Source organism: Lepidochelys olivacea (genome assembly GCF_965140295.1).
Source record: "Lepidochelys olivacea isolate rLepOli2 genome assembly, chromosome: 2".
Lineage (NCBI taxonomy): Eukaryota > Metazoa > Chordata > Testudines > Cheloniidae > Lepidochelys > Lepidochelys olivacea.
This window is the reverse complement of record NC_140412.1, coordinates 77,914,360-77,936,808: the sequence shown is the minus strand read 5'-3', so window position 1 is coordinate 77,936,808 and position 22,449 is coordinate 77,914,360. Positions and strand designations below refer to the sequence as shown.

At 43.3% G+C, this 22,449-nt stretch overlaps 1 long non-coding RNA gene across 2 annotated transcripts in view; it reads left to right on the top strand.

Moving 5' to 3' along the window:
- LOC311515391 overlaps positions 1–19,124 on the top strand; it is a 126,051-nt gene extending 106,927 nt beyond the window's left edge. For both annotated transcript variants that reach the window (XR_014710123.1, XR_014710124.1), the window contains 2 exons: positions 17,584–17,698; positions 17,854–19,124. This is a non-coding gene — a long non-coding RNA (uncharacterized lncRNA). The remainder of the gene's footprint in view (positions 1–17,583; positions 17,699–17,853) is intronic.
- The last annotated feature ends 3,325 nt before the right edge of the window (positions 19,125–22,449 follow it).

Below are 22,449 nucleotides of genomic sequence, written 5' to 3'. Positions count from 1 at the left end.
TCATGGTAATATATATATATAGTCATGGCCTGTGATGGGATATTAGATGGGGTGGGATCTGAGTTACCCAGGAAAGAATTTTCTGTAGTATCTGGCTGATGAGTCTTGCTCATATGCTCAGGGTTTAGCTGATTGCCATATTTGGGGTCGGGAAGGAATTTTCCTCCAGGGCAGATTGGAAGAGGCCCTGGAGGTTTTTCGCCTTCCTCTGTAGCATGGAGCACGGGTCACTTGCTGGAGGATTCTCTGCTCTTTGAAGTCTTTAAACTACAATTTGAGGACTTCAATAGCACAGATATAGGTGTGAGGTTTTTTGCAGGAGTGGTGGGTGAAATTCTGTGGCCTGCTTTGTGCAGGAGGTCAGACTAGATGATCATAATGGTCCCTTCTGACCTAAATATCTATGAGTCTATGTGTGGTGAAGGCTGACCTTTCCTTGGTGGATTCATCTAGCGGTACCTGCCAGTACCCCTTGGTTAAGTCCAAGGTAGAGATGAACTGGGCCCGTCCCAGTTTCTCAAATAGTTCATCTGTGCATGGCATTGGATAGTTGTCTGGGCGAGTTACAGCATTTAGCTTACGGTAGTCCACGCAAAAACGTATCTCCCCATCTGGTTTGGTAACTAGAAGCACTGAAGATGCCTATGCACTGCCAGAGGGGCGGATTACCCCCATCTGTAGCATATCCTGGATCTCCCGTTCTATAGCAGGTTTAGCTTGAGGAGACACCCGGTAAGGTTGGACTTTAATTGGGTGAGCATTACCTGTGTCAATGGAGTGGTATGCCCATTCAGTCAGTCCTGAAGTGGCTGAGAACGTTGGTGCATAGCTAGTGCACAGCTCCTTGATCTGCTGTCGCTGCATATGCCCAACGGTCATGGAGAGGTTCACCTCTTCCACGCCACCAGCACTTTTCCCTTCGTAGTAGACACCTTCAGGCCACTCAGCATCATCTCCTCCCTGGGCTGTAAACTGACAAACCTTTAATTCTCTGGAATAAAAGGGCTTTAGAGAATTAATATGGTACACCTTAGGCTTTCGGTTGGAAGTGGGGAATGCTATGAGATAAGTAATAGCTCACAGGTACTCCTGAACCGTGAATGGCCCTTCCAATGACGTTTCCATTTTATGGGCCTGGAGCGCCTTTAAGACTATGACCTGGTCTCCTACTTTGAAGGAACACTCTCTGGCATGTTTGTCATACCAGGCTTTTTGCTCTTTTTGAGCATCTTTTAGGTTTTCTTTAGCAAGGGCTAAAGAGGTTCGGAGGGTGTTTTGTAGGTTGGTTACAAAGTCCAGAATGTTAGTTCCTGGTCAAGGTGTAAACCCCTCCCATTGCTGCTTCACCAACTGTAATGGCCCCTTAACCTCACGGTCATATACAAGTTCAAATGGTGAAAACCCTAAACTGGGATGTGGTACAGCTCTGTAGGCAAAGAGCAACCGCTGCAACACTAGGTCCCAGTCATTGGAGTGCTCATTAACGAATTTGCATATCATGGCCCCCAAAGTCCCATTAAATTTCTCCACCAGGCCATTTGTTTGACGATGGTAAGGGGTGGCAACCAAGTGATTCACCCCATGAGCTTCCCAAAGGCTTTCCATAGTTCCTGCCAGGAAATTAGTTCCTGCATCTGTGAGGATGTCAGAAGGCCAACCTACCCTGGCAAAAATGTCTGCTAGTGCCTGGCACATACTTTTAGCCCTGGTGTTGCTTAGAGCTACTGCTTCCAGCCATCGGGTGGCAAAATCCATGAAAGTCAGTTTGTACTGCTTTCCTCTGGGTGTCTTTTTCGGAAGAGGACCCAGTATATCCACAGCTACTCACTGAAATGGAACTTCAGTGATGGGGAGTGACTGGAGAGGGGCTTTGACCTGGTCTTGGGGTTTTCCCACTTTTTGGCATACCTCACAAGACCGGACATAGGTAGAAATATCCTTGCCCATTCCCTCACAGTGGAATGACCTCCCCAAACGGTCTTTGGTCCTGTTCACCCCAGCATGGCCACTAGGATGACCGTGGGCTAAGCTCAAGAGCTTGGCCCGGTACTTAGTTGGAACTGCCAACTGTCTCTGAGGATGCCAGTCTTTCTGGTGTCCACCAGAAAGAGTTTCCTTGTATAAAAGTCCTCTTTCTACAACAAACCTGGATCAATTAGAAGAGCTGAGAGGCGGTGGGTTGCTCCGTGCCGCCGTCCAAGCTCTCTGGAGGCTTTCATCTGCTTCCTGTTCGGTCTGGAACTGTTCCCTTGATGCTGGAGACATCAGTTCCTCATTGGATTGTGGACCGAGGCTTGGTCCCTCTGGGAGCGATGTAGGGGATGGGGCTGTTTCTGTTGACTGTGAACCACTCTCCGCTGGTGCACTATGTTGGGGTTCAGGCTCCTGCTGAGACTCTGGTGTAGGGTTATTGGCTGCTGCCGGTTCAGGTTTGGTGGGGCCCTCTGGTGTTGGGGTTGCAAGTACTGGATTCAGTGCTGGCAATGGGTCTGGTGCTGGTTGTTCTGCCGGTTCCAGTTCTGGGACTGGCTCTGTCTGGGTCTCTGGGACTGGATCCACTACTGCTGTTGCAGACATTGGTCTGGGGTCCGGGTCCATCACCTCTGACCAGGTCCTGGTAGAAGTTTCTGGAACAGAGCTAGGCGTGACAGCTTGTTTAGCCTGGCTGTGGGTGACCCTTCCCACCCTCTTGGCTAGCTTCACATGATTGGCCAAGTCTTCCCCCAACAGCATGGGAATAGGATAATCATCATAGACTGCAAAAGTCCACGTTCCTGACTAGCCCTTGTACTGGACAGGCAACTTGGCTGTAGGCAAATTGAAAGAGTTGGACTTGAAGGGTTGAATTGTCACTTGGATCTCTGGGTCGATTAAATTTGGGTCCACTAAGGAAGCATGGATAGCCGACACTTGTGCTCCGGTGTCCCTCCACGCAGTGACCTTCTTCCTGCCCACACTCACAGTTTCCCTCCGCTTTGAGGGTATCTGGGAGGCATCTGGGCCTGAGGATCTCTGGTGTGATTCCAGTGCAATGAACTGTAATCTGTTGGGGTTCTTGGGGCAATTGGCGTTTACATGCTCCGGCTTGTTACATTTAAAACATCATCCAGCTGACGGGTCACTGGGGCGAGGTGGGTTGCTGGAGAACGGTGTGGCGGGACAATGGTGTCTGGAGGGTTCCTTGGGGGGTAGTTGGGGCCTTGGGCTGCCCCTGGTAGTAGGGTGTGGTCTGAGGTTGTCCCTTCTGGTATCCGCTCCAACTGCGACCAGTTTTTTTCTTTTCTGCCACCTCCACCCATTTGGCTCCAATCTCCCCCACCTCAATTACAGTTTTGGGCTTCCCATCTAGGATGTATCTTTCTATTTCCTCAGGAACACTCTCTAAGAACTGCTCCATTTGCATTAGGAAGGGCAAATCTTCTGGAGATTTAACACTTGCTCCTCATATCCAGGCATCCCAAAGTTTCACAATGTGGTAGGCATGTCGGGTAAATGACATGTCTGGTTTCCACTTTAGGGCTCTGAACCACAGATGGGAATGCTCGGGTGTTAGCCCCATTCTGACTCTTGCCTTGGTTTTAAACAGTTCATACTTGTTCATGTGTTCCTTAGGCATTTCAGCCGCCACCTCAGCTAAGGGTCCACTGAGCTGCGGCCTCAGCTCTACCATGTATTGGTCTGTAGAGATGCTGTACCCAAGGCAGGCCCTTTCGAAGTTTTCTAAGAAGGCCTCGGTATCATCGCCTGCCTTGTAGGTGGGGAACTTCCTGGGATGTGAAGCAGTACCTGGAGAAGGATTGCTATTCTGCTGAGCCTTTGCCTTCTCCATCTCCAGTGTATGCTTCATTTCTTTTTCCCTTTCCACCATAGCTCTCCTGTGGGCAGCCTCCCTTTCCTCCTCAGCATGCTTCCATTCTTTTTCCTTTGTCTCCATAGCTGTCCTGTGGGCAGCCTCTTGGGTTTTTCCTTTTCCTCCATTTCTTTTTCCTTTGCGTCCATAGCTCTCCTGTGGGCAGCCTCTTTGGCTGTTTCTGCTTTGGGCTCTGTCATGTTTGCCTCTCTGTTTTTAACTAACTTTACACCTGAGAGTTAGAAATAAAACAAACAAAGAACTTGGCTTGTAAAATTTTGCTGTGCTGTAACCGGATATCTATGTTCTCTGATAGTGATTGTCAGCCTACAGAAAAATCCTTAAAAAAAACGCTAACACCTTTGTCTCCAGGCAAATAGACAGAAAACCCATCTAGTTGCTCTTAGGTAAAAAAAAAACAAACTTCTTCAGGTCTGTGAAGACTTGTGAATTTCCCTGCAGGAGGTTAACTACCCTGCCTTTAGGTAGAGAAAACTCCAGCTCACAAAAGACAATTCCCTTTTGTCTCTGCTCTGGCCCCCAAGCAGAGACAAAAAAAACCTCTAACTGCTTTCAGCTGAAAACCGGCTTTCCAGCAGCCCAAAGGAAAAAAAAATTCCTTTTTAAAATCTGTGGCTTCTTGTTCAAAAAATCTCAACTTGATCTCAAAATGATTTCAAGTTAATCCTACCGCTTTGCCACCATGTCAAGGTTCCTTCCCCACTCTGAACTCTAGGGTACAGATGTGGGGACCTGCATGAAAAACCCCCTCAGCTTATTTTTACCAGCTTAGGTTAAAACTTCCCCAAGGTACAAACTATTTTACCTTTTGCCCTTGGACTTTATTGCTGCCACCACCAAGCATCTAACAAATATATAACAGGGAAAGAGTCCACTTGGAAACGTCTTTCGCTCCCCCCCGCAAATTCTCCCAAACCCTACACCCCCTTTTCTGGGGAAGGCTTGATAAAAATCCTCACCAATTTGCATAGGTGAACAAAGACCGAAACCCTTGGATCTTAAGAACAATGAAAAAGCAATCAGGTTCTTAAAAGAAGAATTTTAATTGAAGAAAAAGTAAAAGAATCACCTCTGTAAAATCAGGATGGTAAATACCTTACCGGGTAATCAAATTCAAAACATAGAGAATCTCTCTAGGCAAAACCTTAAGTTACAAAAGGACACAAAAACAGGAATATACATTCCATTCAGCACAACTTATTTTATCAGCCATTTAAACAAAACAGAATCTAACGCATATCTAACTAGATTGCTGACTAAGTTCTAAGACTCCATTCCTTTTCTGTTCCCAGCAAAAGCATCACACAGACAGAGAGAACCTTTGTTTCTCCCCCCCTCCAGCTTTGAAAGTATCTTGTCTCCTCTTTGGTCATTTTGGTCAGGTGCCAGCGAGGTTATCCTAGCTTCTTAACCCTTTACAGGTGAAAGGGTTTTTCCTTTGGCCAGGAGGGATTTTAAAGGTGTTTACCCTTCCCTTTATATTTATGACACACAAATAGAAAGTATTTGATATTACAGGCTCTTTAATCTCGCAGATGAAGACATAACAAGAGGCAATGATTGGAAGAGGAAGCTAGACAAATTCAAATGGGAACCATGATGCAAATTTTTAACAGGGAGGGTAACTCATATTAAACAACTTACCAGAGGATGTGTTCAAGCTGACATCAGTTGAAGTCTTTTACATCAAGACTGGATGTCTTTCTAAAAGATAACTGTAGCTGAAACAGAAGCTATGGCCTGTTTTATGCAGGAAGTCAGACTAGATGATTATAATGGTCCCTTGTGGCTTTAAAGTCCTGTATAGCAATCTAGGGCAGTGGTGATAGTGAGCAGAGAAGAGGTGTTTACCATAGTATGTTGCTGACATCAGACTCCCAGAGCATTGCAAAGAAAAGCGGATTGAGGGGAAGAAGTTGGTACTATTAGATTAATAAAAGGTGGCAGTGACTAATACGAATACTGGACATATCCATATTGCTGCCTGTACTGGTGCATGCAAACAACCACGAGCAGTGGAAGACCAGGGTACAGCATGTGGTAAATAGAAGGTGAGAATGAAATCATGGGATTTGAGAGAATTTTTCAGGATACCACTGATCAACCCTGTGTAACTTACCTGATATGCCTGTGCTGAGGCAAGAGCACCAGTTGGATCCAGCAAAGCAACAAGTGCAGAAGAAGGTTGCAGGATCAGCGTATCCTCACCACAGCCACTGCAGTGTCCTCCTGCATGGTGTCCCAATGCTGTCACAGCACATTCTGGCCTACTTCTAGCATTTGTTTCTACACCACCAACACCCATGTGTCCTCCTCAGTTACCTTCTCTCTATGCTCAAATTCCTGCTCCCTTATGGTCTGAGCAATCTATTAGAGCCAAGTACTGCTGTCACATGGGAGATGTTGGCATCAAAGGCAGGATATAGGTCCTCATCCACTCCATCTACCTTCTACTGTGACCCCCCTCATTCTTCCTCTGTTGCCACAATTACTGCTTGCCCCCCTTCACTTTGTGTTGCCATTCTCTGGTGACCCAAGATACCCTCTCTTTAACAGTGTATACCTTTGGGTGCCACCTGACCTTTGGGTAGCAGTATGCACCTGCTTGAACTGATCATTCATTCCCCTTCTCACTGCGTGATGGAGTTCCAAGCACACAGCTGAATGACCAAGAACATACCACGCTTCAGGAACCACTCACGGTGGTGGCTGGACACTCACTGTTGCTGCTGTGCAGCTATCCATGTCCTCGTTCCTGATGATGATTTTGTTTTCTTTTTTTGGTTGTTTGGATGGTTTTTAGTTCTTCTTGTTCCTCTGCCCAAAACTCTTTCCTCCTCCCCTTCCAAATTGTGGAAAGCTTTCAAAATGGCCTTACAAGCACTTGCTGTGCACATGCTCTCACCTGTATACATTTTATGAGGGTAAGATGCTCCTCCATCATTTCTAAAGACTAGGTCAGGAGCCCTCCATCCCCGCCCCTTTGTATTCAGTGGGATGGGATGGAAATGGTTTCCTTTTTCAGGTGTTTTTTTAAAAAAGGAAACTGATCCTTTGTACACGATATATCCATCTTCCCAGCTGATGAGGACAAATAAAAGAGCTACTTCAACTGTAAATCCATGTGTTTGGAATATGCTTAATACAGCTAAGAGAAATATGATTGCAAATGTAGGCATTTGAAAAGTTGACTGGCTTCCTTTTGCTTTCTTAACTCTCTCCATACAGGGAGGAGAACTATGCTCCCTACTACCATATAGATATGTCACTTTCTCCCTCGGCTGTTTCCTAAATCCTGTTATACCAGTAGTGTCAGTTTGAGACACTACCTTTCTTTTAGCTTTTCTGGCAGCTGTTTAGAAAAGGGAGATTTGATTATTTTATAAACTGTATGTTTTCTCTACTAGTGGTTCTCAAACTTATTTGATCACACCCCCCTTCTTTGAATATGAAGTAGTTTAAACCCCCTCTCATTCTGCCATCCAAGTACATATACTGGTATGTATACCACTTTGCCTTCAAAGCTGGGTGGTTGGAGAACAGCAGCTGCTGGCCGAGTGCCCAGCTCTGAAAGCAGCACCATCAGCAGCGCAGAAATAAGGGTGGCTGTATCATACCGTGTCACCCTTACTTCTACGCTGGTGGTGGTGACAGCACTGCCTTTAGAGCTGGGCACCTGGCCAGCAGTTGCCACTCTGCCTTCAGAGCTGGGCAGCTGCTTCTCATGCTCTCCCCCAGAAGGTATTCCACGCCCCCCAGCTTGAGAACTTCTGTTCTACACAAGAAGCAATAATATTACTAGCAATGGTAGTTCACATCTGTCTTTTAATCTTATTTCAAAATACCCTCATTCCCAGGCTTGACCCCTAACTATATTCAGCATCTTCTTTATTTTTTCTTTGAACACTTCTTGACCATCAGAATAATTCAACCTCTATTTTTGCCAGTTGCGCCTGCATTAATTTTATGGCAGAAAAGTGTCTAACTTGAAGAAAACAGATGTATTCTCTTCTGGGACACCCTTTAGTAATGCTTCCCCTGAAAGTTTTATTATATGTTGTTCGTCATTATTCTTTACACAGTGCTTTACAATCTATGTTCTGAGCAGTCAACTGATACCAAGTGAGTGCTATCACCTAGGAAATGTCAGCATCAAAGGCAGGATTCTCTTCCACTGGCAATTTTTAAATCAAGATGAGATGTTTATCAAGAATGTCAAGGAGGAATTAGTTGAGGGAAGTTCTATGGCCTGTATTATGCAAGAGGTCAGAGTAGATGATCACAATGGTCCCTTCTGGCCATAGAATCTATAAATCTATGAAGTCTATATAATGAGAGGTTCTCTGCCCCAACAGCTTTCCTCTGACTAATGAAAGATAAGCACAATATTAAGCACAGAACCACAGTTCAGAGGAGTTAGGGTAAAGCGATTATTGATCTGCGTATTCTTAGACTTAATGGGGGACTGCATGGAGGACCAGTGGGGATGGGTTCCTAACTAGATGTGTAATTTTACTGAACTACCAAATGAATCTTAGTGCTTGACAGAAATGTTCTTATGGTTTGTACAAGGTAATTTTGAAATCACTTTGTCAGATTTTCGGTTTCCACGCATGCTACTGCAACAGTCAGAGAAGCGTCCTGGCGGCTACCCTGGGTTATCACTTTGTGTGTGTGAAGTACAGAAACTGTTTATTGGTTTCCAAGGCAGCTGCATGTTTTCTTGGGTGTGACTCAATACTCAGTGTACTGTAAAGCTACACCTCTGAGTTCTCATTGCTTTCATTCATTTATGCTGTTTGCAGAATAATTGTATGCATGCTATCATATCCTTGAGAAATTGGCAGCTGGTAACTAACTAATGAACTGACAATTCTTTCTCTTGATTCATCCATTTATATTTAACAATAAAAAGGACATTTTCTGTTTTCTAGTCTTTGTTTGTTTTTATACAGCTTCATTGTGTATATTATAGTCACTGAGTCAAAGGGAGTCTAGGTGAGGATTTTCTAAATTACCAATAAATTTTGATAATAAAATTTGGGCATTTATCCCCATCTCTGTCTGAACTTATCTTGACCTTTCAAAATGTTTGGGTTTGTTTCACACACATTGGAAGATGGATATTTGGGCCGGTGCCAGTTTTTTCTGTTTATTATTAGCAGAAAAGCAACTAACTCATTCTCAAAGTCCAATTTCAATGTTTGACAGCAATGGGAGTTGGGAAGCATGAGAAAGAGAGGGAGATGAATATAATTAGGCTGGGAAGGATTAGATTTTTATTGGTAAATGTTGATTTCACCATATAAACAGAAACAGACTAAAATATTTCCATCAATAACAATTGAAATTTATAGATAGGCAACGTTTTTTAAAAATGGCTCCTTGATAACTTTAAAGTTGGATTTGGGGATATTTAATTTGTATATTTTTGACTTTTGATGTTAACATTTTCTACCTTAATGGTTATAAAGCTTTAAGTTTTTGAATCTCAATGTCTGTCATTAAATTATTATTGTCTAATCCCCTCATAATTTCCCAAAACTATGACAATTTTAATAGATAAAAATAGAAAAAATCTTAAAAATAAACATTGATATAATCTGTCAAAATTATAAAAAAAAATTAAATTCTGCCAAGCCCAAATATCATGTAAATTCAGTCAAGTGGTGGGTAACTGCTAGTTGTCTAAGTCTTAGTGTCTAAGCCACCAGACACAACAATAGCTTGTGAGAGTGTGGGTTTGTGATACACACATTGCACCAAATGAGAGGGGAGACATGCGGAAGGCAACTAGGGAGGGATTGTGCTTTCCTAAGCTTCTGCTGGCACCTTCTCACTCTGTGTTGCCCCTACTTTGTCCAGTATATTAAAGGCACATAGGTGACAGGAAAGGGCTCATTTTTAGCTTTCTTCTGGCTGAGGAGTGAAGCTATTTTGTCCAAAATATCACACAAACATAAAGAAAATAATATGAGACTAGTGGTTTAAGAAAACGTTTTCCCAAAGGCAGTTTCCTTAGTTAAAATACATCAAGAACAAGAACAATAAGTGAGAGCATAATAAATGGAATAATATATACTTTGAATAAAGTGAAAATTACTTTAGATTTTTATACTTGTCATATGACATGCAAATAAATTACAGAAATAGTATAATACATAATGTACATTAAATGCAGTACACTGTTTTTAGAACATTTCTTCTTGATTAAAATATACAGGACAAGCCACTCATCTGGCATACATTTTTGTAGTTCCATTGACTTCTGTAGAGCTATGACATTTTACACTTGCTGAGGATCTTGCCATAGCATTTAGAACCAGCCTTTTCTGGTAGGGAATGGCCTAGATGCCGCAATGTGTCTTTTCTCTCTCTATTTTTCTTCTGTGATTCAGTGTTACATGGGACAACCCATAACAGAAAAAGACCCATTAATCAAACTGTTATGTTGAAGTGTCTCCACTATACTAGTAAATTTATTCAACTCCTGGGATGGAGAAGAAGTGGCAAGAGAGAATACATATGGTTATCTTTTATTTTAAGGACAGGTAATTTTTCAATTAATTAATAAATTAGCAATACATTATATAATAATTAAATATGAAATATTTTATTTGAAAGGAATAGTGACAATTGTTTTGTGAATAATCAACAGTCTTTGTAAATTGACATGAGGTAATGTCACTAAGGTCTTTATTCCAAAAAGTTCCCAGGTCTCTTGTCTATAAAAAAGGTCTTATCTCAAGACCTTTGAAGATGTCCAACCAACTTTGATCCAGATGTAATGATGAAAAGGACTTAAGTCCCTAGAAAATATAAATATATTTTCATATACACCACAAGGAACAAAGATTTTAAGACAGATGTCAGAAGAAGCTTTAAATAAAATGAATAGTAATAGAAATAGAAACTTTGCAGGGAGAAGATAAGTTTCTCTCCACCACAATCAAGTGTAATTAGAAGATTATTAGAATCTTGAAAATTCAAAGTACAAAGACCCAAACACAAATGGCTTGATTTTCAAAAGGTTATGATCATACATAAATAATGTGAACACAATTATGTGCATAATGATGTGTGAACAATTGTAAGTACAAATTGTATGTTTGTAGAAGTGTAATTAAATACCTAAAATGGCCATTTGCTTGCACAAATTCTTGGTTTCCATATGTAGTCCCAGTAATTGCTTCCTACTAAATAGGCTTGAAATAAGCACCCAACCCAATCTAAGTATTCTCCAAGAGCTTGTCTCTGATGTCTCTGGGCCAGACTGTGGCAGATGCTTACACAGGTGCACTGGGGCAACACATGGTGAGCCTCCTCCTCTTTGCGACCAATGCAAGGACCTATCACATTTGCAGTCCATGCACACCTGGGAACTTACCGTCTGCTTCCTCAGGGCACCGCAACAGTGCACCATACACCAAATGGAATGGAGCAGAACAAGGAAGAGGTGAGCCCCATCTCATCTTCATACTGGCCCACAGAGGGGCCCTTCTGCAGGAGGGAGGACAGGGTGCATCATTCCAAAAGACCACTGTAACCCTGTAACTACTCCAGCCAGTGGTTAAGTGACCAATATTGGCCTGGTACATTTAGGAGTGTAAGAAATCCCACAGTCCATTATTCACTGAAAAGAACTTCAGCTGCATCAGGGAGTCTGGAAGTCTCTGAAAGGATGATTCCTTCTGGGATGCTGGCAGGATGTTCAGGTAGATCTGAGAAAGTCTAGGAGGATAGACTAGAAAAAGTACTCATACCCAAGGGAATGGAGGAAAACCAACTGGACCCAGAGGGAATGGAAGAAGGTCAGATATCCTATGAAGCAGCAGTAATCTCTGCCTCTAGTAGTACTCCATATTTATCCATCATGGAACTGTCCTTCCAGAGGAAGGTGGAGTCTTGGACAAAAGAGATGCACAGTAGCCATCCATACCAGGCAGCTGCTCCATCTTGCTGTGTAAGTCAGTGAGGAAACACCACCATTCTGTGGGAGGCCAATGTGATCTTCAGCAGCCTGCATTATAGAAGAGACAACTGTGTTTTGTCAGACTTCATCAATGTAAAATATTCTGCTTCATTTTAGTCTCATTTTAGACTATTCATTTTACCTAGTCAAATAATACACATGTAAATTGAAATATGAGTATTGACTATCCAATTGAATGACATAACATATCTATCACTGACAGAACAAGTGTTAGACAAGCTCAACTAATTGGCCAGCAGTAGGAAAGTAAATAAAAATATAAATGAAAAGATTTTTGAGCTCTCTGGTTTTAGAAACTTTTCATTACAATAACATTTCTGTCAGCAGGTAATCAGGCTGGTCATCTGAGAACTTGTGGGCAGGGTTTTGCTGATCCTCCAAAGCATCAATGTTGGTTTACAGTAGCTTCTGGGGTCTTATCTTGGTGTCTACTCCTAACGCCTCTGTTTAGCATGGATTCTTTCACTTGCCCCTGCAGCAGGTGGGGTCACTGTGCCTTGACATCCCTAAGTTTGGAGGGTTCACTTTATGGCAGCTCATTCTTCTGGATAGAGAATGCAGCTCCACTTGAGTATGTTTCTACTGACTTTGGTTCTCTGAATGCCAGTTATCCTGGCCTGTCTCATCATACTTCCTAAGGGTGGGTTATTCAATCCTAGGAGTATGTAAGCAGCAGCTTTTATCCTCAGATCAACAGACAGATATTGGTTATAGCTGCATTTAAACAGCATACTCTTCATTTAAAAAAGAGAGCACAGAAACAGACAAAACTAAAGAAAAGCATTTACTTTTCTTCTCTCGTAGATGCATAGCACAGGAAACCTGTCCTTGGCTATTCTCCAGATGTGAGGGTTGCGGGGTGGGGGCATTTGAAAGCAGTTATCCCTGGAGGATTAGCCTATAATATGTCATATTAATCTACTGGGAACTTAAAGCAAAACAGAGTCCCTGTCACCCACCTACTACCTGATGGGTGGGTTTGATATATAAAGAGTGCTAAATATCATAGAGAAATGAAAAGGTGTGTGTGTGAGAGAGAGAAAGAGGGAGAGATGGGAAGAGTCTGTCTGAAGATGGTAAAATATGTAGTGCTTTGAAACTACTTTCACACTCTTTCTTTGTGGCTTCAGTTTGATGGCACAAAAGAAATTAGATTGGGAGAGGCCTTTTATAAAAACTTAGAATATTTTTGTGGTTTTAGTCCAACAATTCACACAACAGTAACTGAGCGAGCACCGCCAGATTAGGCAAGAAACTGCATGCAATGCCTTGGTTGCTGTCCAACTACCTAGCAGGCACTACATTTAAAAGAAGGGATTTTATTCCTGGTAGTACACGGACATCAAGGCTCATTGCTGCCGCCATGGTACTCTACTCGTGCTCACTGAGCCGCGGTGAGGATAACAGATTAACACAACTGTTTGCGCCAGTGCTCTAATACTAACCCCCTCCAAGCAATGACATAGTCTGAGCCGTAGGAGCCATCTTGGTGCTGCAGTACAGTGGATTCAAATGGAATGAGCTGGGTGTTTCTTTCTTTCTCCCCAAAACAAGAGAGGCAGTTAGGGGACTAGTAACCTTTCCCACCAACTCAGGAGGCATTTGTGGAGACATGTCCTCTTCTGGACTAAACCTGTAGTTAGAGTTCTGCCCAATCCCACAGAGACAGTTAGGAAGAAGGTGTGCCCCTCTTTCACCAGACAGGCAGTGAGAGGTGGGAAGCCAGAGAGCCAGTCAGGCTCAGAGGAGGGGCTAGGCAGTCTCCTCCAAAACAGATGTACAGACAGGTGGAGGAGGGGGACATATCATGGAAACCAGCCTTGCTAATTGCTTACTGGTAATCTCACAAATGGCTCAGTGCACATGTATGAAGTACCATAGTAACACTTACATTTATTACTGATACAGTACATATGTGCTAATGGGCAGAGCATATGTAAACAGAACCCAATCGCAAAAGTGCCTTGCTTCTTTAAATCATCAACATAAAGGGAGATGACATCTTCCCTCAGCTATTGTCCAAAGCATGGAGTAAGTCAGCCATCCTGGCTGCCTGGAATCAGTGCCACATCGAAGGTGCAACCCTTCTCAGATCAGGTGCCTTCTGAAAATGCAGCTGATTACCATTCCTGCACTGAACACCTGCCCATCCACCCATCCTTGTTCACAGAGTGCAGGTTAACTGGCTCTCTCAGGGCTTTTAACTGCATTCTTTTCAAAAGGAGCAGAAAATTGTTTTAAAACAAATGGGGATTTGTGTTCCATGCTCTGAATGCTTATATACATTTGTGCAGTGAATTTAATAAGTCTGGCTAACAACTGTGATCACCTACCACACCTGCATATTTAGGCACTGCAATCATTTCAATTAAAAATCTATAGTCATACAAATACAGTGAAGTTGTTCCCTTGAACTTCTGTGAGTTTAGACATGCATTCACTGGCCACATTTTCCCTTTAAGATCTGTGGAAAGTCCAGCAAGTTAAACATTTGAGATTTATTATGGGCTCCCATGTAAAAGAAATGATCCAATAATATACTTTGCTATTCTCATAAAGTTGTGAATGTTCAGATCTGCAAGACAGATCCTGCCCTAGATCTTGCTGCTTACATGTATAGACATAGGGCAGTATATATGTCTGCTTGTCCTCTGCCTATTGTGGCAGAACTCCAGAGGGGTGTGTGAAGTAGCAAAACCTTAAGATAATCATACATTACCACGGAAAGAGGTAGAATTTGGTCTGAGCCAGTATAGTGAATTTAAGTTATAATTGATGTTGGAAGGAAAATGTATATTCTTTGGTCCACAGAGGTTACTGTTGTTGCCGTAAGCATTGTAGGCTTGAAGCTTTTGGGTTTTTTGTTGAATTTTTTTTTTAATTTATATTTTAAACAGAGCTCCAAAGCTTCTACAGCTGCCACAAAAGTCTGAAGAAAACAGAAAGGCAGTAACCTCTTTCCAGAAGCCTAGAAAGAGTTTTCTTCTCCATTTGCAAAGCTTAGAGAGTGAGCTGAGGGAGGCAATGGTCCAGAAATGGAAGGGAACTGGATAGCTTTGCGCATAGCCGGGGTTCCTGCTCGTGGAGAGGGATTCACCATTGTCTCCTGTGTTAGGACATTGTTCTGCCTAGACAGTGTAATATACGTGTGTCTTTGTGTGTGTGTGTGTGTGTTTCTCTTCTATGTGCTAGATGGAAGGAACTTCATTTTAGAGATAGGTCAAATCACTTTTAAAAGCCTTGGGTAATATATTATCGCCCTGCAGCAGTGGTAGCAGGAAAGGAGTTATGGCTTCATGATACACAGTTCCTAAGTATGGATTAAAACCCTGGGACATAATCATAGAATCGTAGGACTGGAAGGGACCTTGGGAAATCATCTAGTCCAGTCCCCTGTACTCATGGCAGGACTAAATATTATCTAGATCATCCCTGACAGGTGTTTGCCTAACCTACTCTTAAAAATCTCCACTGATGGAGATTTCACAACCATAATCTTGACCAAGTAATTGTGGATATGGTTTAGATTATTAATATATCTGTGTACCTGATTTCTAGGCACATAGCGGTATTATCCAGAGATATACAGATGACATAAAGTGTGTCCACAAACTGTGGGAGCAAAAAGGGAAGACATGTTTGGAAACTCTCTGTTTGTTTGTTTGTTTTATTTTGTTTTTTGTTTCTTTGGCTTTATTTTGCATGAAAAAATGTTGACTTTAGATTGTAAAAGCCTTTCTAAAACTGTAAATTCCTTTTCTCCACTGTAAACTCCTCAGGGCAGGGACTGTTTGTTAATACATGATTTTTCAGCATAATGGGCCTGATTCTGATGGTGGCCTCCAGGTGCTATTACAACGTAAATGTGTATGAATAATAATAACAACAACTGCAATTTGCTTTTGATGCTCATTATAACATTAAAAGAATAATATAATTTATTATAATACTAAAACAATAGAAGTATTTATTACAAAGCAGCTTTCAGAGCTCCTGATGCTCCCACTGACAATTTTGCCTAGGTAATCCTGTCACTATTAATCTGCACCTTAGCTCTTATATATTGGGCATAAACATTACAAAGACTAACTCTCTGAAAGCCTCTGCTAAAAGCAATCGTTCATATAATACTGTCAAGGGTGACTAGTTCTTCTAATACCATTGTCTTTATTTTCACATAAACTCCTTTCCATCTTTACTCAAATTTTAGGGTCTAATCTTATGAGATGCTGAGTTTTCTCAACTCCTGTTGAAGTTAGACAAATGGGACAGGTCCTTAAACCACAAACCTACTCACTAGTATGCAATATAATGGCTCAGCTGCATCCCTGGTATGACTCTGTCTTTTGAGGGGTTTATGTGTAAGCGGGGGAATAGTCCTGCTATTGTGGGGAACTTTCCTGGCTTCTGCACTACCCCGGTGAAGTGGGCTAGCGAAAGAATCTGAGTCCTCGCTCCCACTTCCTTTACCTAGTGGCCTCCCTGCCCTTGAGGACTCCCCTTCCACTCTCCTGTCCGGCAGAGTCCTCATAACCCCAACAAGGCTAGGCCCAGGATTCCTGGGGGGCTCAACCCCCAACCCTGCTGTGGTCACCTAGGACAGGGGCTAGGGTGTCCCCGCTCCGGGGTACTCTCTCTGCACTGGGCACTTCTCTGACCCACTGACCATTACATACAAGTTAAAGCAAATGCAAGTTATTTAATCAACAATTAATTTTAAAAAGAATAAGGAAAAATGGAAAGGTTAAAGGAAACACATCACCCCGCTCTGTGCCAGGGAACATCACAAACAATGTCTCTGGGATTTCCGGGCAGTTCACAGTCTGTTCCTTTTAAGTCCCAGGCCGCCTTCTCAGGCCCTGACTGTGCTGCAGAGATGCTGTGAGTTGGTTGGACAGTCGCTCTGGTGGTGGCCACACGCTCTCAGGGTCTAGGTGGTAGGACCCTTCTTTCCAGTGTCGCCCCCGCTCTGTCGGGGTTACGATCCAAGCCTGGCCTACAAAGCCTCTTGGCTGAGGCGTCTCCCTGTGCTGGGCCCGCTGCCCAGAGTCCCCCTCGCTCTCCCCAGCTGCTCTCCAGCCCCAGCTCCACCACTCTGTCTCTGCACTGCTGCTGCTGCTCTGCCTCCAGCTCCCTGGGCTGCTTCTTTGGCCCCTCTGGCTCTGGTTGCTGCAGTTCTGCTCCCAGGCCAGGTCTGCTCTGCAGGCTGCTTCTGTGACTCTGCTCCCAGCACTGACCTGCTTCGTGGGCTGCTTTTCTGGCCCCTCTGGCTCTCGTTGCTGCAGCTCCGCTCTCAGGGCAAGTCTGCTCTCTCTGGGCTGGGCCTCTAGCTTTGGGGATGCAGCTCTGCTCCCAGGACAGGGTCTGCTCTCTCTGGATCTGGCACAGCTCTGCTCCCCAGCTTAGCTTGGGCCCCTTCTTTCTCCTTAGCTCGGCCCCACTCTGTCTGACCCAGGCAATTCCAGCTCACAGGGAGGACGGGACCTCCCTGGCCTCCTGACTCCCTGATTAGCCTGCCCGCCCTGTCATTCAGGCTGACCTGGAGCATTGGCCTCTCCCTATTGTTCCTGGGGACTGTCAGTCTCAGGGTCCTGATTTCCCATAGACCCTTCCCCTTTTAGTACTGGGAGTTAGCCACTCAAACACCCCCACTGAATGTTAGTAAGGGGCAACAGTCCCCTTACATATGGCAGGGATTGATTTGGCCCTTTGTCTCCAGCTACAGGTAAGAGTAGTAGCCCTGGCTGGATCACATCCAGAAGATTTCAAAGTACTGACAGAGGCTGCTGAGATAATACAACATACCTACCTCACCACACCCCAGAACCAGTCAGGTAAGTTATGACAGTTTATATTATATATAGCTGGCTAACATATATTATCTGAATAACCAGGGTATACACTGCAAAACCATGAAAAAAACCTGCATTTATTTTGCACTCATATGTCTTCTGGCCACTAGACTAAACGTACCATGTCTGTTTTTCAGATTCCATCGGAACAGCTACTCTTTTTTTAATAGAAAGGAAAACCACAAAAACCAGTTATTTTCCTCTCATGCGCAGCAGCCTAGATCCGTAACAGCATGGAATGAAACAGGAACTGTGCTCTGGGTTTTGTTATATTTAATCCTGTACAAGTAACAATTGTAAAGGCCAATTTGTATTGGGATCCATTAGGGCTAGAAATTAAAGTTGTATCCAGGGCCAATCATCCCAAGAGCTCCTTTGTGCTCTAAATTGTGTGTGCGTCCCACTCTTACATAGTTAACTTTTTAGAGGCAAAGCGCCACTCTAGAGATCAAAGGCATATTTCAGAAGGCATGTTTTCATAAAGCTGGCTCTCTTCACCTGCCTCTGAAGCTCCTCCCACTGGCCCAACTCTCATCTGCCCCACATCCACTTCTTCGCTCTGCACTCACTAATAGGCATACTAGTTCTGCCAGTTATTCCCCAGCGATGGATGTAGAAGCCCTCTACACCAACATTCCACACAAAGATGGACTACAAGCCATCAGGAACAGTATCCCCGATAATGTCACGGCAAACACTTCATCCATACTGGCTAAGATGGTGTTTTCTGGAAGAACACCAATGGACTGTAGCTACACACCACACAACAGAAACACTAACCCAGGAACCAATCCCTGCAACAAACTCTGTTGCCAACTCTGTCCACATATCTATTCAAGGGACACCATCAAAGGAGCTAACCACATCTGCCACTCCATCAGGGGCTTGTTCACCTGCACATCTACCAATGTGATATATGCCATCATGTGCAAGCAGTGCCCCTCTGCCATATACATTGGCCAAACCGGACAGTCTCCATGCAAAAGAATAAATGGACACAAATCAGACATCAAGAATGGTAACATTCAAAATCCAGTAGAAGAGCACTTCAATCTCCCTGGACATTCAATAACAGATTTAAAAGTGGCCATTCTTCAACAAAAAAACTTCAAAAACTGCAGAACTGGAATTAATTTGCAAACTTGACACCATCAAATTAGGCCTGATTAAAGACTGGGAGGGGCTGGGTCACTACAAAAAATATTTTTCCCTCTGTTGATACTCACACCTTCTTGTCAACTGTTGGAAATGGGCCACATCCACCCTGATTGAATTGGCCTCGTTAGCACTAACCCCCCCACTTGGTAAGGCAACTCCCCTCTTTTCATAAGCTGTATATTTAAACCTGCTTACTGTATTTTTCACTCCATGCATCTGATGAAGTGGGTTATAGCCCACGAAAGCTTATGCCCAAATAAATTTATTACTCTCTAAGGTGCCACAGGGACTCCTAGTTGTTTTTACTGATACAGACTAACACGGCTACCCCTCTGAAACCTAACAAGAGACAGTCCATCTTGCTAAAGACAAAAGTTCTTTCACCCGCTGCAAAAGCAATAGGATTAAAGAGGAGTGCAGACAAACACCTATAGCCCCCAGACAGCTGGGGATGCCCAGGATCAAGATTCCCAAACTCCAAGTTTTTATGAGTGGATGTGAGTCAGGAATGTCATTCCTGGATACCAACCAGACAGAGTGGAAACAGACAGGCCATTCTGAATTGAGGAGATCTGAGTTCAGATGCCTGGTTTAATAGATAATGACAGTGCCTGCAAATCTGCCTAGGTTCCTCCCCTACCCCCCCACCCGCCCCACTCATAAACTGACCAACCCCTGACAGTTATTTTGGGGAGTATGTCTCAAGCACCCTGTGCCACTGGATTTAAGGGGGACACAACCACTCTTTCTATGTCCATCTCTTGTTATGGGGATCATGGTTCAAATCCCAGCTTCACCTGCTGTTAGAATTTGGGGCTCCAGCTGTCTCTCCCCTACAGATCTTGCTGCTCTTTGCAGAACTTCAGCATTTCAGCACTTGATCTGCCCTCTGATGCCACTCCCCTGCTGCTGCCACCATGGGGGAGTTCCAAGGGCTTCCCCACATGTGTTAGCAGCAGCTGTTTTGTAGCTGTGGATATGGAAGAAGTCCTGGCTATGGAAGTTAATGAGAGCTTTGTCATTTACTTCAGTAGGGCCAGGATTTCACACCTGGACATTATCTACAGTGAGTCATGGCAGGAGAATCTAATATATCTGTACCCTAAACTGGAGAAAATCTGAACAGCTGGCTAGATGGTAAAGCCTTGAGTTAGCAAGTGAGGCTTCCCCAAAGGGTAAAGTACCTTAACTATAAATAGGGAAAGGGAAAGTTATAATGTGTGTAGAAAAGGTCAAGGACATTCAGGAGACACTGTCCCAGAGGAAGAAGTAGCAGACCATAGCTTCCTGGGGACTTGTGAGCTGATATCAAACATATCTTACTTATTTTTCCTCCATCACAGCTTACTTCAGAGATCTGACAGTGAAGTAGGCGTCCTAAAGTGAGTAACTGTGCGATCATATTGCTGTAACCCTTCTAATGCCTCACCCCTCCCTTTTGTTCATCACCTCCCACACATTATGTCATATTTGATTTCTGCAAGCTCTTTGGGGCGGGAACTGTGCCTTTCATTGTCTACTCAGAAACTCCTAACACACCTTTAGGAGCTGAAAAATTATTAGTAATAATAATAATAATCAGCTGAAATGGAATGAGGCTTGTAAAGAATGTCTAGAAATTGAAAAACTGCCTGTGTGATGGTCCAGTCTTGAAGAACTCCATCAACAGTAGGTTATAAGGTGTTTTTAACCCCAGGGGTTATGAAGAAAAACCTTCTTTTGCTTGAAGCTGTTTTGGTGGGCAGTAAATTGTGCTATGGTTGAAAAGACTGACAACGCAATGGGCACTTGACAGCCTGAACTATTGTCAGTTGGGCTAAGTGTTCACCCAAGAGAGAGATTATTGGGCACAGCAGCCGCTTTATTGAAACAAAAGTGAGATTCACAACAACAAGGCAAAACATACCATGAACCATGCACCTCAAGCACTGCAAACGTCATATGCCATAAAGGTTAAGTAATACTGAATAGACCTCTAACTCCATAGATGTAAAAGAGTGTGTAGCAGAGGCCACTTTAATGGCAGATGTGATACTTGCCATATCCTTAAATGCAACAGAAAACTATGGTGTGGTGGTATTGCCTAGTAGTTAGAGCATGGGATTGGGACTCAAGAGGCTGGGTTCTATTCCCTAGCTCTGCCACTGGTTTGCTTGGTGCCCTTAGGCAAGTCACGTCAGCTCCCTGTGCCTCCGTTTCCCCATCTGCAAAGTGGGGATACAGATGCTGATCTTTGTAAAGTGCTTTGAGAACTACTGATGAAAAGTGCTTTCTAAGAGCTAGGTGGCATTACTGTTATTATTAAACTGTCATATAGTTATGGTATTTGTCATTTACCATATGTAGGGTTCCCTGAGACATGGCATTCACCATGGGTACAGACACTTCCCTCTGAGGTACTCTCATCAAGCAGTGATTAAGTTACTTTCATCTGTGTTTCTGGGTACCTCCCTGCTGAAAGATGATGCTTTAGGAATTTCTAAGAGTGGGATCTTGCACCACTAAGCATTCCCATTGACTTGAGTGAGTGAGAGGAGAACCAGGCCCTAAGTGCTGGTATGAGACATTTCCTGTCATCTAGAATGAGACATGTGAGCTGATATACATCTTTCACAAGTGGAAAGCCTGATTTTATGGTGTCATATAAGACATGTCCTCCATGGAGGACCCACAATCTGTTTGAAATTTTTCATCAGTACTGTTGGTTTGACCTTTACAATGATAGAAAAATACATGAGCAGGCTGTAGATATGGCCAATCAACTTCCTAGTATGTCTACATCCCCTGAGCTTTCTGAGAACAGTTAATCCAGCTAAAGTGTGAAGAATTTGTTTTCAATAAGACCTGGGAGTCATTTTTACAAATTTGGAGATCTTGTAATGTATTCATTTTGCGTTGAGCTACAGATGCGCCTCTTCATCCATCCCATATGCCCTTCCTAGAGACACATTGGGGGCATTTGGATTGTTACACAGATTACAGAATTGCCCATCTGGAGACCGAAGCCCATGGAGAAACCATGATTCTGCATTGCAATCACAATAAGTCTGCTGCTCTAATCACACCCACTCAGAAGATTTCTTGCAAGGTGATAGCCCTAAGGCTGAAGAATTCATAGTATGTCCAGCTGGCCAGAGGAATAAGTCACCACTGAAGGGTGTCACAGAGTTCACTACATCTATAGCCTACTAGAATAATTAAAGATGAGACCATATTTATCTCTGATAGCAATAAAAATACTAACCTAAAATAAAGCCTGAAAGTGATATGGTGATATACTGGGCTAGTTTTTCAAACACTGAACTCGTTTTTTCCTACCTAACATTTTCAGAGTGAGTTAGATCATTTAGATGTCTAAGTGCCTCACTGTACTCACAAATCTGGTATTTAGATGTCTACAGAGCCTAAATTGTGGATGCAAAGAATTGTGAGTGCAAAATTGTGCCAGGCTGAATCCAGGCTGCAAATCTGGACATCAAGACTCTTTAAGTACAAGTGTTCAGAATATTTAGTTTCAGAAGGCTGTGAATTGGGTCTCATTCTAAAATCCAATTATATTAAACAGATTATATAAT